Raw genomic sequence first — 14,567 nt, 5'->3', positions numbered from 1 at the left:
CCAGACCTAAACCAGACCTAACTTGCGTTATCCTCTAAAATATTGATCGAAACCAGGTTTAATTGACTGTTTCAGCGTGGTACCACATTACTACGTGATACAATCCAGAAACAGCCCAGGATCTAGCCATGAAGTATGAGAAATATGCGAAAGTATAAGCCTGATGAGGGCAAATCCTAGACTTAACCCAAACCTAACATGCGTTATCCTCTAAAATATTTATCAATATCAGGTTTAATTGAATGTTTCAGTGTGGTACCACATTACTACGTGAACCAAACCAGAAGAAGCCCAGGATCCGTTCAACAAGTATGTGAAGAATGCGAAAGTATGAGTCTGATGAGTGAAAATCCCAGGGCTAACCTAGACCTAACATGCGTTATCCTCTAAAATATTGATCGAAACCAGGTTTAATTGACTGTTTCAGTGTTGTACTTCACTACTACGTGATGCAATCCAGAAAAAGCCCAGGATCTAGCCATCAAGTATGAGAAATATGCGAAAGAATGAGCCTGATGAGAGCAAATCCCAGACCTAACCTAGACCTAACATGAATCATTCTCTAAAATATTGATCAAAACCAGGTTTAATTGACTGTTTCAGTGTGGTACCACATTACTACGTGATCCAATCCAGAAAGAGCCCAGGATCCAGCCATGAAGTATGAGAAATATGCGAAAGTATGAGCCTGATGAGGGCAAATCCTAGACCTAACCCAGACCTAACATGCGTTATCCTGTAAAATATTGATCGCAACCAGGTTTAATCGACTGTTTCAGTGTGGTACCACACTACTACGTGATCCAAACCAGAAAAAACCCAGGATCTGTTCAACAAGTATGTGAAAAACGCGAAAGTATGAGTCTGATGAGGTCAAATCCCAGACCTATCCCAGACTTAACTTGCGTTAACCTCTAAAATATTGATCGAAACCAGGTTTAATCGACTGTTTCAGCGTGGTACCACATTACTATGTGATACAATCCAGAAACAGTCCAGGATCTAGCCATGAAGTATGAGAAATATGCGAAAGTATGAGCCTGGTGAGAGCAAATCCCAGACCTAACCTAGACCTAACATGAATTATTCTCTAATATATTGATCGAAACCAGGTTTATTGACTGTTTCAGTGTGGTCTCACATTACTACGTGATCCAAACCAGAAAAAACCCAGGATCCGTTCAACAAGTATGTGAAGAATGCGATAGTATGAGCCTGGTGAGGGCGAACCCTAACCTATCCCAGACCTAACTTGCGTTATCCTCTAAAATATTGATCGAAACCAGGTTTAATCGACTGTTTCAGTGTGGTACCACATTACTACGTGATCCAAACCAGAAAAAACCCAAGATCCGTTCAACAAGTATTTGAAGAATGCGAAAGTATGAGTCTGATGAGTGAAAATCCCAGGCCTAACATAGACCTAACATGCGTTATCCTCTAAAATATTGACCGATACCAGGTTTAATGGACTGTTTCAGTGTGGTACCACTTTACTACGTGATCGAAAGCAGAAAAAACCCTCGATCAGGTCAACATGTATGTTAAAACTGCGAAAGTATGACCCTGATGAGGGCAAATCCCAGGCCTAACCTATACCTAACATGCGTTGTCCTCTAAAATATTGATGGAAACCAGGTTTAATTGACTGTTTCAGTGTCGTGCTTCATTACTACGTGATGCAATCCAGAAAAAGCCCAGGATCTAGCCATCAAGTATGAGAAATATGCGAAAGAATGAGCCTGATGAGAGCAAATCACAGACCTAACCTAGACCTAACATGAATTATTCTCAAAAATATTGATCGAAACCAGGTTTAATGGACTGTTTCAGTGTGGTACCACATTACTACGTGATCCAAACCAGAAAAAAACCCGGGATCTGTTCAACAAGTATGTGAAAGACGCGAAAGTATGAGCCTGATGAGGGCAAATCCTAGACCTAACCCAGACTTAACATGCGTTATCCTCAAAAATATTGATCGAAACCAGGTTTAATGGACAGTTTCAGTGTGGTACCACACTACTACGTGATCCAAACCAGAAAAAAACCCAGGATCTGTTCAACCAGTATGTGAAAAACACGATAGTATGAGCCTGATGAGGGCAAATCCCAGACCGATCCCAGACCTAACTTGCGTTATCCTCTAAAATATTGATCGAAACCAGGTTTAATTGACTGTCTCAGTGTGTTACCACATTACTACGTGATACAATCCAGAAATAGCCCAGGATCTAGCCATGAGATATGAGAAATATGCGAAAGTATGAGCCTGACGAGAGCAAATCCTAGACCTAACCCAGACCTAACATGCGTTATCCTCAAAAATATTTATCAAGACCAGGTTTAACTGAATGTTTCAGTGTGATACCACATTACTACGTGATACAATCCTGAAACAGCCCAGGATCTAGCCATGAGGTATGAGAAATATGCGAAAGTATGAGCCTGACGAGAGCAAATCCTAGACCTAACCCAGACCTAACATGCGTTATCCTCTAAAATATTTATCAAGACCAGGTTTAATTGATTGTTTCAGTGTGGTCCCACATTACTACGTGAGCCATACCAGAAAAAACCCAGGATCCGTTCAACAAGTATCTGAAGAATGCGAAAGTATGAGTCTGATAAGTGAAAATCTCAGGGCTAACCTAGACCTAACATGCACTATCCTCTAAAATATTGATCCAAACCAGGTTTAGTGGACTGTTTCAGTGTGGTACCACTTTACTAGGTGATCCAAAGCAGAAAAAACCCTCGATCAGGTCAACATGTATGTTAGAACTGCGAAAGTATGACCCTGATGAGGGCAAATCCCAGGCCTAACCTAGACCTAACATGAATTATTCTCTAAAATATTGATCGAAACCAGGTTTAATTGACTGTTTCAGTGTTGTACTTCATTACTACGTGATGCAATCCAGAAAAAGCCCAGGATCTAGCCATCAAGTATGAGAAGTATGCGAAAGAATGAGCCTGATGAGAGCAAATCCCAGACCTAATCCAGACCTAACATGAATTATTCTCTAAAATATTGATTGAAACCAGGTTTAATTGACTGTGTCAGTGCGGTACCACATTACCACGTGATCCACTCCAGTAATAGCCCAGGATCCAGCCATGAAGTATGAGAAATATACGAAAGTATGAGCCTGATGAGGGCAAATCCTAGTCCTTACCCAGACCTAACATGCGTTATCCTCTAAAATATTTATCAAGACCAGGTTTAATTGATTGTTTCAGTGTGGTACCACATTACTACGTTATCCAAACCAGAAAAAACCCAGGATCTGTTCAACGAGTATGTGAAAATCGCGAAAGTATGAGTCTGATGAGGTCAAATCCCAGACCTATCCCAGACTTATGTTGCGTTATCCTCTAATATACTGACCGAAACCAGGTTTAATCGACTGTTTCAGTGTGGTACCACATTACTACGTGATACAATCCAGAAATAGCCCAGGATCTAGCCATGAGGTATGAGAAATATGCGAAAGTATGAGCCTGACGAGAGCAAATCCTAGACCTACCCCAGACCTAACATGCGTTATCCTCTAAAATATTTATCAAGACCAGGTTTAATTGATTGTTTCAGTGTGGTCCCACATTACTACGTGATCCAAACCAGAAAAAACCCAGGATCCGTTCAACAAGTATGTGAAGAATGCGAAAGAATGAGTCTGATGAGTGAAAATCCCAGGCCTAACCTAGACCTAACATGAATTATTCTCTAAAACATTGATCGAAACCAGGTTTAATTGACTGTTTCAGTGTTGTACTTCATTACTACGTGATGCAATCCAGAAAAAGCCCAGGATCTAGCCATCAAGTATGAGAAATATGCGAATGAATGAGCCTGATGAGGGCAAATTCTAGACCTATCCCAGACCTAACTTGCGTTATCCTCTAAAATATTGATCGAAACCAGGTTTAATTGACTGTTTTAGTGTGGTACCACTTTACTACGTGATCCAAAGCAGAAAAAACCCTCGATCAGGTCAACATGCATGTTAAAACTGCGAAAGTATGACCTTGATGAGGGGAAATCCCAGGCCTAACCTAGACCTAACATGCGTTATCTTCTAAAATATTGAGCGAAACCAGGTTTAATGGACTGTTTCAGTGTGGTACCACCTTACTACGTGAACGAAACCAGAAGAAACCCAGGATCAGTTCAACAAGTATGTGAAAAACGCGAAAGTATGAGCCTGATGAGGGCGAATCCCAGACCTATCCCAGACCTAACTTGCGTTATCCTCTAAAACATTGATCGAAACCAGGTTTAATTGACTGTTTCAGCGTGGTACCACGTTACTACGTGACACAATCCTGAAACAGCCCAGGATCTAGCCATGAAGTATGAGAAATATGCGAAAGTATGAGCCTGACGAGGGCAAATCCTAGACCTAACCCAAACCTAACATGCGTTATCCTCTAATATATTGATCCAAACCAGGTTTAATGGACCGCTTCAGTGTGATACCACTTTACTACGTGATCCAAAGCAGAAAAAACCCTCGATCAGGTCAACATGCATGTTAAAACTGCGAAAGTATGACCCTGATGAGGGCAAATCCCAGGCCTAACCTAGACCTAACATGCGTTGTCCTCTAAAATATTGATGGAAACTTGGTTTAATTGACTGTTTCAGTGTTGTACTTCATTACTACGTGATGCAATCCAGAAGCCCCAGGATCTAGCCATCAAGTATGAGAAATATGCGAAAGAATGAGCCTGATGGGAGCAAATCCCAGACCTAACCTAGACCTAACATGGATTATTCTCTAAAATATTGATCGAAACCAGGTTTAATTGACTGTTTCAGTGTGGTACCACATTACTACGTGATCCAAACCAGTAAAACCCCAGGATCCGTTCAACAAGTATGTGAAGAATGCGAAAGTATGAGCCTGACGAGAGCAAATCCTAGACGTAACCCATACCTAACATGCGTTATCCTCTAAAATATTTATCAAGACCAGGTATAATTGATTGTTTCAGTGTGGTCCCACATTACTACATGATCCAAACCACAAAAAACCCAGGATCCGTTCAACAAGTATGTGAAGAATGCGAAAGAATGAGTCTGATGAGTGAAAATCCCAGGCCTAACCTAGACCTAACATGCGTTATCCTCAACAATATTGATCGAAACCTGGTTTAATCGACTGTTTCAGTGTGGTACCACATTACTATGTGATCCAAACCAGAAAATAGCCCAGGATCTATCCATGAAGTATAAGAAATATGCGAAAGTATGAGCCTGATGAGGGCAAATCCTAGACCTAACCCAGACCTAACATGTGTTATCCTCTAAAATATTGATCCAAACCAGGTTTAATGGACTGCTTCAGTGTGGTACCACTTTACTACGTGATCCTAAGCAGAAAAAACCCTCGATCAGAACAACATGTATGTTAAAACTGCGACAGTATGACCCTGATGAGGGCAAACCCCAGGCCAAACCTAGACCTAACATGCGTTGTCCTCTAAAATATTGATGGAAACCAGGTTTAATTGACTGTTTCAGTGTTGTACTTCATTACTACGTGATGCAATCCAAAAAAAGCCCAGGATCTAGCCATCAAGTATGAGAAATATGCGAAAGAATGAGCCTGATGAGTGCAAATCCCAGACCTAACCTAGACCTAACATGAATTATTCTCTAAAATATTGATCGAAACCAGGTTTAATTGACTGTTTCAGTGTGGTACCACATTACTACGTGATCCAAACCAGTAAAACCCCAGGATCCGTTCAACAAGTATGTGAAGAATGCGAAAGTATGAGTCTGATGAGTGAAAATCCTCGGCCTAACCTAGACCTAACATGCGTTATCCTCAAAAATATTGATCGAAACCAGGTTTAATGGACAGTTTCAGTGTGGTACCACACTACTACGTGATCCAAACCAGAAAAAAACCCAGGATCTGTTCAACAAGTATGTGAAATACGCGAAAGTATGAGCCTGATGAGGGCAAATCCCAGACCTATCCCAGACCTAACTTGCGTTATCCTCTAAAATATTGATCGAAACCAGGTTTAATTGACTGTATCAGTGTGGTACCACATTACTACGTGATCCAAACCAGAAAAAAACCCAGGATCTGTTCAACAAGTATGTGAAGTATGCGAAAGTATGAGTCTGATGAGGGCAAATCCCAGGCCTAAACTACACATAACTTTCGTTATCCTCTAAAATGTTGATCGAAACCAGGTTTAGTTGACTGTTTTAGTGTGGTACCACTTTACTACGTGATCCAATGCAGAAAAAACCCTCGATCAGGTCAACATGCATGTTAAAACTGCGAAAGTATGAGCCTGATGAGGGCAAATCCCAGACCTATCCCAGACCTAACATGCGTCATCCTCAAAAATATTAATCGAAACCAGGTTTAATCGACTTACTACGCGATCCAAACCAGAAAAAAACCCAGGATCTGTTCAACAAGTATGAGAGATATGCGAAAGAATGAGCCTGATGAGGGCAAATTCTAGACCTATCCCAGACCTAACTTGAGTTATCTTCTAAAATATTGATCGAAACCAGGTTTAATTGACTGTTTTAGTGTGGTACCACTTTACTACGTGATCCAAAGCAGAAAAAACCCTCGATCAGGTCAACATGCATGTTAAAACTGCGAAAGTATGACCATGATGAGGGGAAATCCCTGGCCTAACCTAGACCTAACATGCGTTATCTTCTAAAATATTGAGCGAAACCAGGTTTAATGGACTGTTTCAGTGTGGTACCACATTACTACGTGAACCAAACCAGAAAAAACCCAGGATCAGTTCAACAAGTATGTGAAAAACGCGAAAGTATGAGCCTGATGAGGGCGAATCCCAGACCTATCCCAGACCTAACTTGCGTTATCCTCTAAAATATTGATCGAAACCAGGTTTAATTGACTGTTTCAGCGTGGTACCACGTTACTACGTGACACAATCCTGAAACAGCCCAGGATCTAGCCATGAAGTATGAGAAATATGCGAAAGTATCAGCCTGACGAGGGCAAATCCTAGACCTAACCCAAACCTAACATGCGTTATCCTCTAAAATATTGATCCAAACCAGGTTTAATGGACAGCTTCAGTGTGATACCACTTTACTACGTGATTCAAAGCAGAAAAAACCCTCGATCAGGTCAACATGCATGTTAAAACTGCGAAAGTATGACCCTGATGAGGGCAGATCCCGGGCCTAACCTAGACCTAACATGGATTATTCTCTAAAATATTGATCGAAACCAAGTTTAATTGACTGTTTCAGTGTGGTACCACTTTACTACGTGATCCTAAGCAGAAAAAACCCTCGATCAGAACAACATGTATGTTAAAACTGCGACAGTATGACCCTGATGAGGGCAAACCCCAGGCCAAACCTAGACCTAACATGCGTTGTCCTCTAAAATATTGATGGAAACCAGGTTTAATTGACTGTTTCAGTGTTGTACTTCATTACTACGTGATGCAATCCAAAAAAAGCCCAGGATCTAGCCATCAAGTATGAGAAATATGCGAAAGAATGAGCCTGATGAGTGCAAATCCCAGACCTAACCTAGACCTAACATGAATTATTCTCTAAAATATTGATCGAAACCAGGTTTAATTGACTGTTTCAGTGTGGTACCACATTACTACGTGATCCAAACCAGTAAAACCCCAGGATCCGTTCAACAAGTATGTGAAGAATGCGAAAGTATGAGTCTGATGAGTGAAAATCCTCGGCCTAACCTAGACCTAACATGCGTTATCCTCAAAAATATTGATCGAAACCAGGTTTAATGGACAGTTTCAGTGTGGTACCACACTACTACGTGATCCAAACCAGAAAAAAACCCAGGATCTGTTCAACAAGTATGTGAAATACGCGAAAGTATGAGCCTGATGAGGGCAAATCCCAGACCTATCCCAGACCTAACTTGCGTTATCCTCTAAAATATTGATCGAAACCAGGTTTAATTGACTGTATCAGTGTGGTACCACATTACTACGTGATCCAAACCAGAAAAAAACCCAGGATCTGTTCAACAAGTATGTGAAGTATGCGAAAGTATGAGTCTGATGAGGGCAAATCCCAGGCCTAAACTACACATAACTTTCGTTATCCTCTAAAATGTTGATCGAAACCAGGTTTAGTTGACTGTTTTAGTGTGGTACCACTTTACTACGTGATCCAATGCAGAAAAAACCCTCGATCAGGTCAACATGCATGTTAAAACTGCGAAAGTATGAGCCTGATGAGGGCAAATCCCAGACCTATCCCAGACCTAACATGCGTCATCCTCAAAAATATTAATCGAAACCAGGTTTAATCGACTTACTACGCGATCCAAACCAGAAAAAAACCCAGGATCTGTTCAACAAGTATGAGAGATATGCGAAAGAATGAGCCTGATGAGGGCAAATTCTAGACCTATCCCAGACCTAACTTGAGTTATCTTCTAAAATATTGATCGAAACCAGGTTTAATTGACTGTTTTAGTGTGGTACCACTTTACTACGTGATCCAAAGCAGAAAAAACCCTCGATCAGGTCAACATGCATGTTAAAACTGCGAAAGTATGACCATGATGAGGGGAAATCCCTGGCCTAACCTAGACCTAACATGCGTTATCTTCTAAAATATTGAGCGAAACCAGGTTTAATGGACTGTTTCAGTGTGGTACCACATTACTACGTGAACCAAACCAGAAAAAACCCAGGATCAGTTCAACAAGTATGTGAAAAACGCGAAAGTATGAGCCTGATGAGGGCGAATCCCAGACCTATCCCAGACCTAACTTGCGTTATCCTCTAAAATATTGATCGAAACCAGGTTTAATTGACTGTTTCAGCGTGGTACCACGTTACTACGTGACACAATCCTGAAACAGCCCAGGATCTAGCCATGAAGTATGAGAAATATGCGAAAGTATCAGCCTGACGAGGGCAAATCCTAGACCTAACCCAAACCTAACATGCGTTATCCTCTAAAATATTGATCCAAACCAGGTTTAATGGACAGCTTCAGTGTGATACCACTTTACTACGTGATTCAAAGCAGAAAAAACCCTCGATCAGGTCAACATGCATGTTAAAACTGCGAAAGTATGACCCTGATGAGGGCAGATCCCGGGCCTAACCTAGACCTAACATGGATTATTCTCTAAAATATTGATCGAAACCAAGTTTAATTGACTGTTTCAGTGTGGTACCACATTACTACGTGATCCAAACCAGTAAAACCCCAGGATCCGTTCAACAAGTATGTGAAGAATGCGAAAGTATGAGTCTGATGAGTGAAAATCCTCGGCCTAACCTAGACCTAACATGCGTTATCCTCAAAAATATTGATCGAAACCAGGTTTAATGGACAGTTTCAGTGTGGTACCACACTACTACGTGATCCAAACCAGAGAAAAACCCAGGATCTGTTCAACCAGTATGTGAAAAACGCGAAAGTATGAGCCTGATGAGGGCAAATCCCAGACCTATCTCAGACCTAACTTGCGTTATCCTCTAAAATATTGATCGAAACCAGGTTTAATAGACTGTTTCAGTGTGGTACCACATTACTACGTGATCCAAACCAGAAAAAAACCCAGGATCTGTTTAACAAGTATGTGAAGTATGCGAAAGTATGAGTCTGATGAGGGCAAATCCCAGGCCTAAACTAGACATAACTTTCGTTATCCTCTAAAATATTGATCGAAACCAGGTTTAATAGACTGTTTCAGTGTGGTACCACATTACTACGTGATCCAAACCAGAAAAAACCCAGGATCCGTTCAACAAGTATGTGAAGAATGCGAAAGTATGAGTCTGACGAGTGAAAATCCCAGACCTAACCTAGACCTAACATGAATTATTCTCTAAAATATTGATCGAAACCAGGTTTAATTGACTGTTTCAGTGTTGTACTTCATTACTACGTGACGCAATCCAGAAAAAACCCCGGATCTAGCCATCAAGTATGAGAAATATGCGAAAGAATGAGCCTGATGGGAGCAAATCCCAGACCTAACCCAGACCTAACATGAATTATTCTCTAAAATATTGATCGAAACCTGGTTTAATCGACTGTTTCAGTGTGGTACCACATTACTATGTGATCCAAACCAGAAAATAGCCCAGGATCTATCCATGAAGTATAAGAAATATGCGAAAGTATGAGCCTGATGAGGGCAAATCCTAGACCTAACCCAGACCTAACATGCGTTATCCTCAAAAATATTTATCAAGACCAGGTTTAACTGAATGTTTCAGTGTGGTACCACATTACTACGTGATCCATACCAAAAAAAACCCAGGATCTGTTCAACAAGTATGTGAAAAATTCGAAAGCATGGGTCTCTTGAGGGCAAATCCCAGGCCTAACCTAGACATAACATGCGTTATCCTCTAAAATATTGATCGAAACCAGGTTTAATGGACAGTTTCAGTGTGCTACCACACTACTACGTGATCCAAACCAGAAAAACAACCAGGATCTGTTCAACAAGTATGTGAAATACGCGAAAGTATGAGCCTGATGAGGGCAAACCCTGACCTATCCCAGACCTAACTTGCGTTATCCTCTAAAATATTGATCGAAATCAGGTTTAATTGACTGTGTCAGTGTGGTACCACATTACTACGTGATCCAAACCAGAAAAAAACCCAGGATCTGTTTAACAAGTATGTGAAGTATGCGAAAGTATGAGTCTGATGAGGGCAAATCCCAGGCCTAAACTAGACATAACTTTCGTTATCCTCTAAAATGTTGATCGAAACCAGGTTTAGTTGACTGTTTTAGTCTGGTACCACTTTACTACGTGATCCAATGCAGAAAAAACCCTCGATCAGGTCAACATGCATGTTAAAACTGCGAAAGTATGAGCCTGATGAGGGCACATCCCAGACCTATCCCAGACCTAACATGCGTTATCCTCAAAAATATTAATCGAAACCAGGCTTAATCGACTGTTTCAGTGTGGTCCCACATTACTACGTGATCCAAACCAGAAAAAAACCCAGGATCTGTTCAACAAGTATGTAAAGTATGCGAAAGTATGAGTCTGATGAGGGCAAATCCCAGGCCTAAACTAGACATAACTTTCGTTATCCTCTAAAATGTTGATCGAAACCAGGTTTAATTGACTGTTTTAGTGTGGTACCACTTTACTACGTGATCCAATGCAGAAAAATCCCTCGATCAGGTCAACATGCATGTTAAAACTGCGAAAGTATGAGCCTGATGAGGGCAAATCCCAGACCTATCCCAGACCTAACATGCGTTATCCTCAAAAATATTAATCGAAACCAGGCTTAATCGACTGTTTCAGTGTGGTCCCACATTACTACGTGATCCAAACCAGAAAAAACCCAGGATCCGTTCAACAGGTATGTGAAGAATGCGAAAGTATGAGTCTGATGAGTGAAAATCCCTGGCCTAACGTAGACCTAACATGCGTTATCCTCAAAAATATTCATCGAAACCTGGTTTAATCGACTGTTTCAGTGTGGTACCACATTACTACGTGACTCAAACCAGAAAAAACCCAGGATCTGTTCAACAAGTATGTGAAAAACGCGAAAGTATGAGCCTGATGAGGGCGAATCCCAGAGCTATCCCAGACTTAACTTGCGTTATCCTCTAAGATATTGATCGAAACGAGGTTTAATTGTCTGTTTCAGCGTGGTACCACATTACTACGTGATACAATCCAGAAACAGCCCGGGATCTAGCCATGAAGTATGAGAAAAAATGCGAAAGTATGAGCCTGATGAGGGCAAATCCTAGACCTAACCCAGACCTAACATGCGTTGTCCTCTAAAATATTTATCGAGACCAGGTTTAATCGACTGTTTCAGTGTGGTCCCACATTACTACGTGATCCAAACAAGAAAAAACCCGGGATCCGTTCAACAAGTATGTGAAGAATGCGAAAGTATGAGTCTGATCAGTGAAAATCCCCGGCCTAACCTAGACCTAACATGCGTTATCCTCAAAAATATTGATCGAAACCAGGTTTAACCGACTGTTTCTGTGTGGTACCACACTACTACGTGACCCAAACCGGAAAAAACCCAGGATCTGTTCAACAAGTATGTGAAAAACGGCGAAAGTATGAGCCTGATGAGGGCAAATCCCAGACCTATCCCAGACCTAACTTGCGTTATCCTCTAAAATATTACACGAAACCGGGTTTAATTGACTGTTTCAGCGTGGTACCACATTACTACGTGATACAATACAGAAACAGCCCAGGATCTAGCCATGAAGTATGAGAAATATGCGTAAGTATGAGCCAGATGAGGGCAAATCCTAGACCTAACCCAAACCTAACATGCGTTATCCTCTAAAATATTTATCAAGACCACGTTTAATTGAATGTTCCAGTGTGGTACCACATTACTACGTGAACCAAACCAGAAAAAACCCAGGATCCGTTCAACGAGTATGTGAAGAATGCGAAAGTATGAGTCTGATGAGTGAAAATCCCAGGGTTAACCTAGACCTAACATGCGTTATCCTCTAAAATATTGATCCAAACCAGGTTTAATGGACTGTTTCAGTGTGGTACCACTGTACTACGTGATCGAAAAACAGAAAAAACCCTCGATCACGTCAACATGTATGTTAAAACTGCGAAAGTATGAGCCTGACGAGGGCAAATCCTAGACCTAACCCAGACCTAACTTGCATTAGCCTCTAAAATATTTATCATGTCCGGGTTTAATTGATTGTTTCAGTGTGGTCCGACATTACTACGTGATCCAAACCAGAAAAAACCCAGGATCCGTTCAACAAGTATGTGAAGAATGCGAAAGTATGAGTCTGCTGAGTGAAAATCCCAGGCCTAACCGAGACCTAACATGCGTTATCCTCAAAAATATTCATCGAAACCTGCTTTAATCGACTGTTTCAGTGTGGTACCACATTACTATGTGATCCAAACCAGAAAATAACCCAGGATCTGTTCAACGAGTATGTGAAGTGTGCGAAAGTATGAGTCTCATGAGGGCAAATCCTAGACCTATCCCAGACCTAACATGCGTCATCCTCTATAATGTTTATCAAGACCAGGTTTAATTGACTGTTTCAGTGTGGTACCACATTGCTACGTGATCCAAACCAGAAAAAACCCAGGATCAGTTCAACAAGTATGTCAAAAACGCGAAAGTATGAGCCTGATGAGGGCAAATCCCAGACCTATCCCAGACCTAACTTGCGTTATCCTCTAAAATATTGATCGAAACCAGGTTTAATTGACTGTTTCAGCGTGGTACCACGTTACTACGTGATACAATCCAGAAATAGCCCAGGATCTAGCCATGAAGTATGAGAAATATGCGAAAGTATGAGCCTGATGAGGGCAAATCCCAGACCTATCCCAGACCTAACTTGCGTTATCCTCTAAAATAATGATCGAAACCAGGTTTAATTGACTGTTTTAGTTGTGGTACCACTTTACTAGATGGTCCAAAGCAGAAAAAACCCTCCATCAGGTCAACATGCATGTTAAAACTGTGAAAGTATGACCCTGATGAGGTCAAATCCCAGACCTATCCCAGACCTAACTTCCGTTGTCCTCTAAGATATTGATGGAAACCAGGTTTAATTGACTGTTTCAGTGTTGCACTTCATTACTACGTGATGCAATCCAGAAAAAGCCCAGGATCTAGCCATCAAGTATGAGAAATATGCGAAAGAATGAGCCTGATGAGAGCAAATCCCAGACCTAACCTAGACCTAACATGAATTATTCTCTAAAATATTGATCGAAACCAGGTTTAATTGACTGTTTCAGTGTGGTCCCACATTACTACGTGATCCAAACCAGAGAAAACCCACGATCCGTTCAACAAGTATGTGAAGAATGCGAAAGTATGAGTCTGATGAGTGAAAATCCCAGGGCTAACCTAGGCCTAACATGCGTTATCCTCTAAAATATTGATCCAAACCAGGTTTAATGGACTGTTTCAGTGTGGTACCACTTTACTACGTGATCCAAAGCAGAAAAAACACTCGATCAGGTCAACATGTATGTTAGAACTGCGAAAGTATGACCCTGATGAGGACAAATCCCAGGCCTTACCTAGACCTAACATGCGTTGTCCTCTAAAATATTGATGGAAACCAGGTTTAATTGACTGTTTCAGTGTTGTACTTCATTACTACATGATGCGATCCAGAAAAAGCCCAGGAACTAGCCATCAAGTATGAGAAATATGCGAAAGAATGAGCCTAATGAGAGCAAATCCCAGACCTAACCTAGACACAACATGAATTATTCTCTAAAATTTGATCAAAACCAGGTTTAATTGACTGTTTCAGTATGGTACCACATTACTACGTTATCCAAACCACAAAAAACCCAGAATCTGTTCAACGAGTATGTGAAAAACGCGAAAGTATGAGTCTGATGAGGTCAAATCCCAGACCTATCCCAGACTTATGTTGCGTTATCCTCTAAAATACTGATCGAAACCAGGTTTAATCGACTGTTTCTGTGTGGTACCACATTAATACGAGATCCAAACCAGAAAAAACCCAGGATCCGTTCAACAAGTATGTGAAGAATGCGAAAGTATGAGTC

Source organism: Colletes latitarsis, unplaced genomic scaffold (assembly GCF_051014445.1).
Source record: "Colletes latitarsis isolate SP2378_abdomen unplaced genomic scaffold, iyColLati1 scaffold0013, whole genome shotgun sequence".
In the NCBI taxonomy this organism is placed as follows: domain Eukaryota; kingdom Metazoa; phylum Arthropoda; class Insecta; order Hymenoptera; family Colletidae; genus Colletes; species Colletes latitarsis.
The sequence above is the reverse complement of the archived record's forward strand: the minus strand, read 5'-3'. Positions refer to the sequence as shown.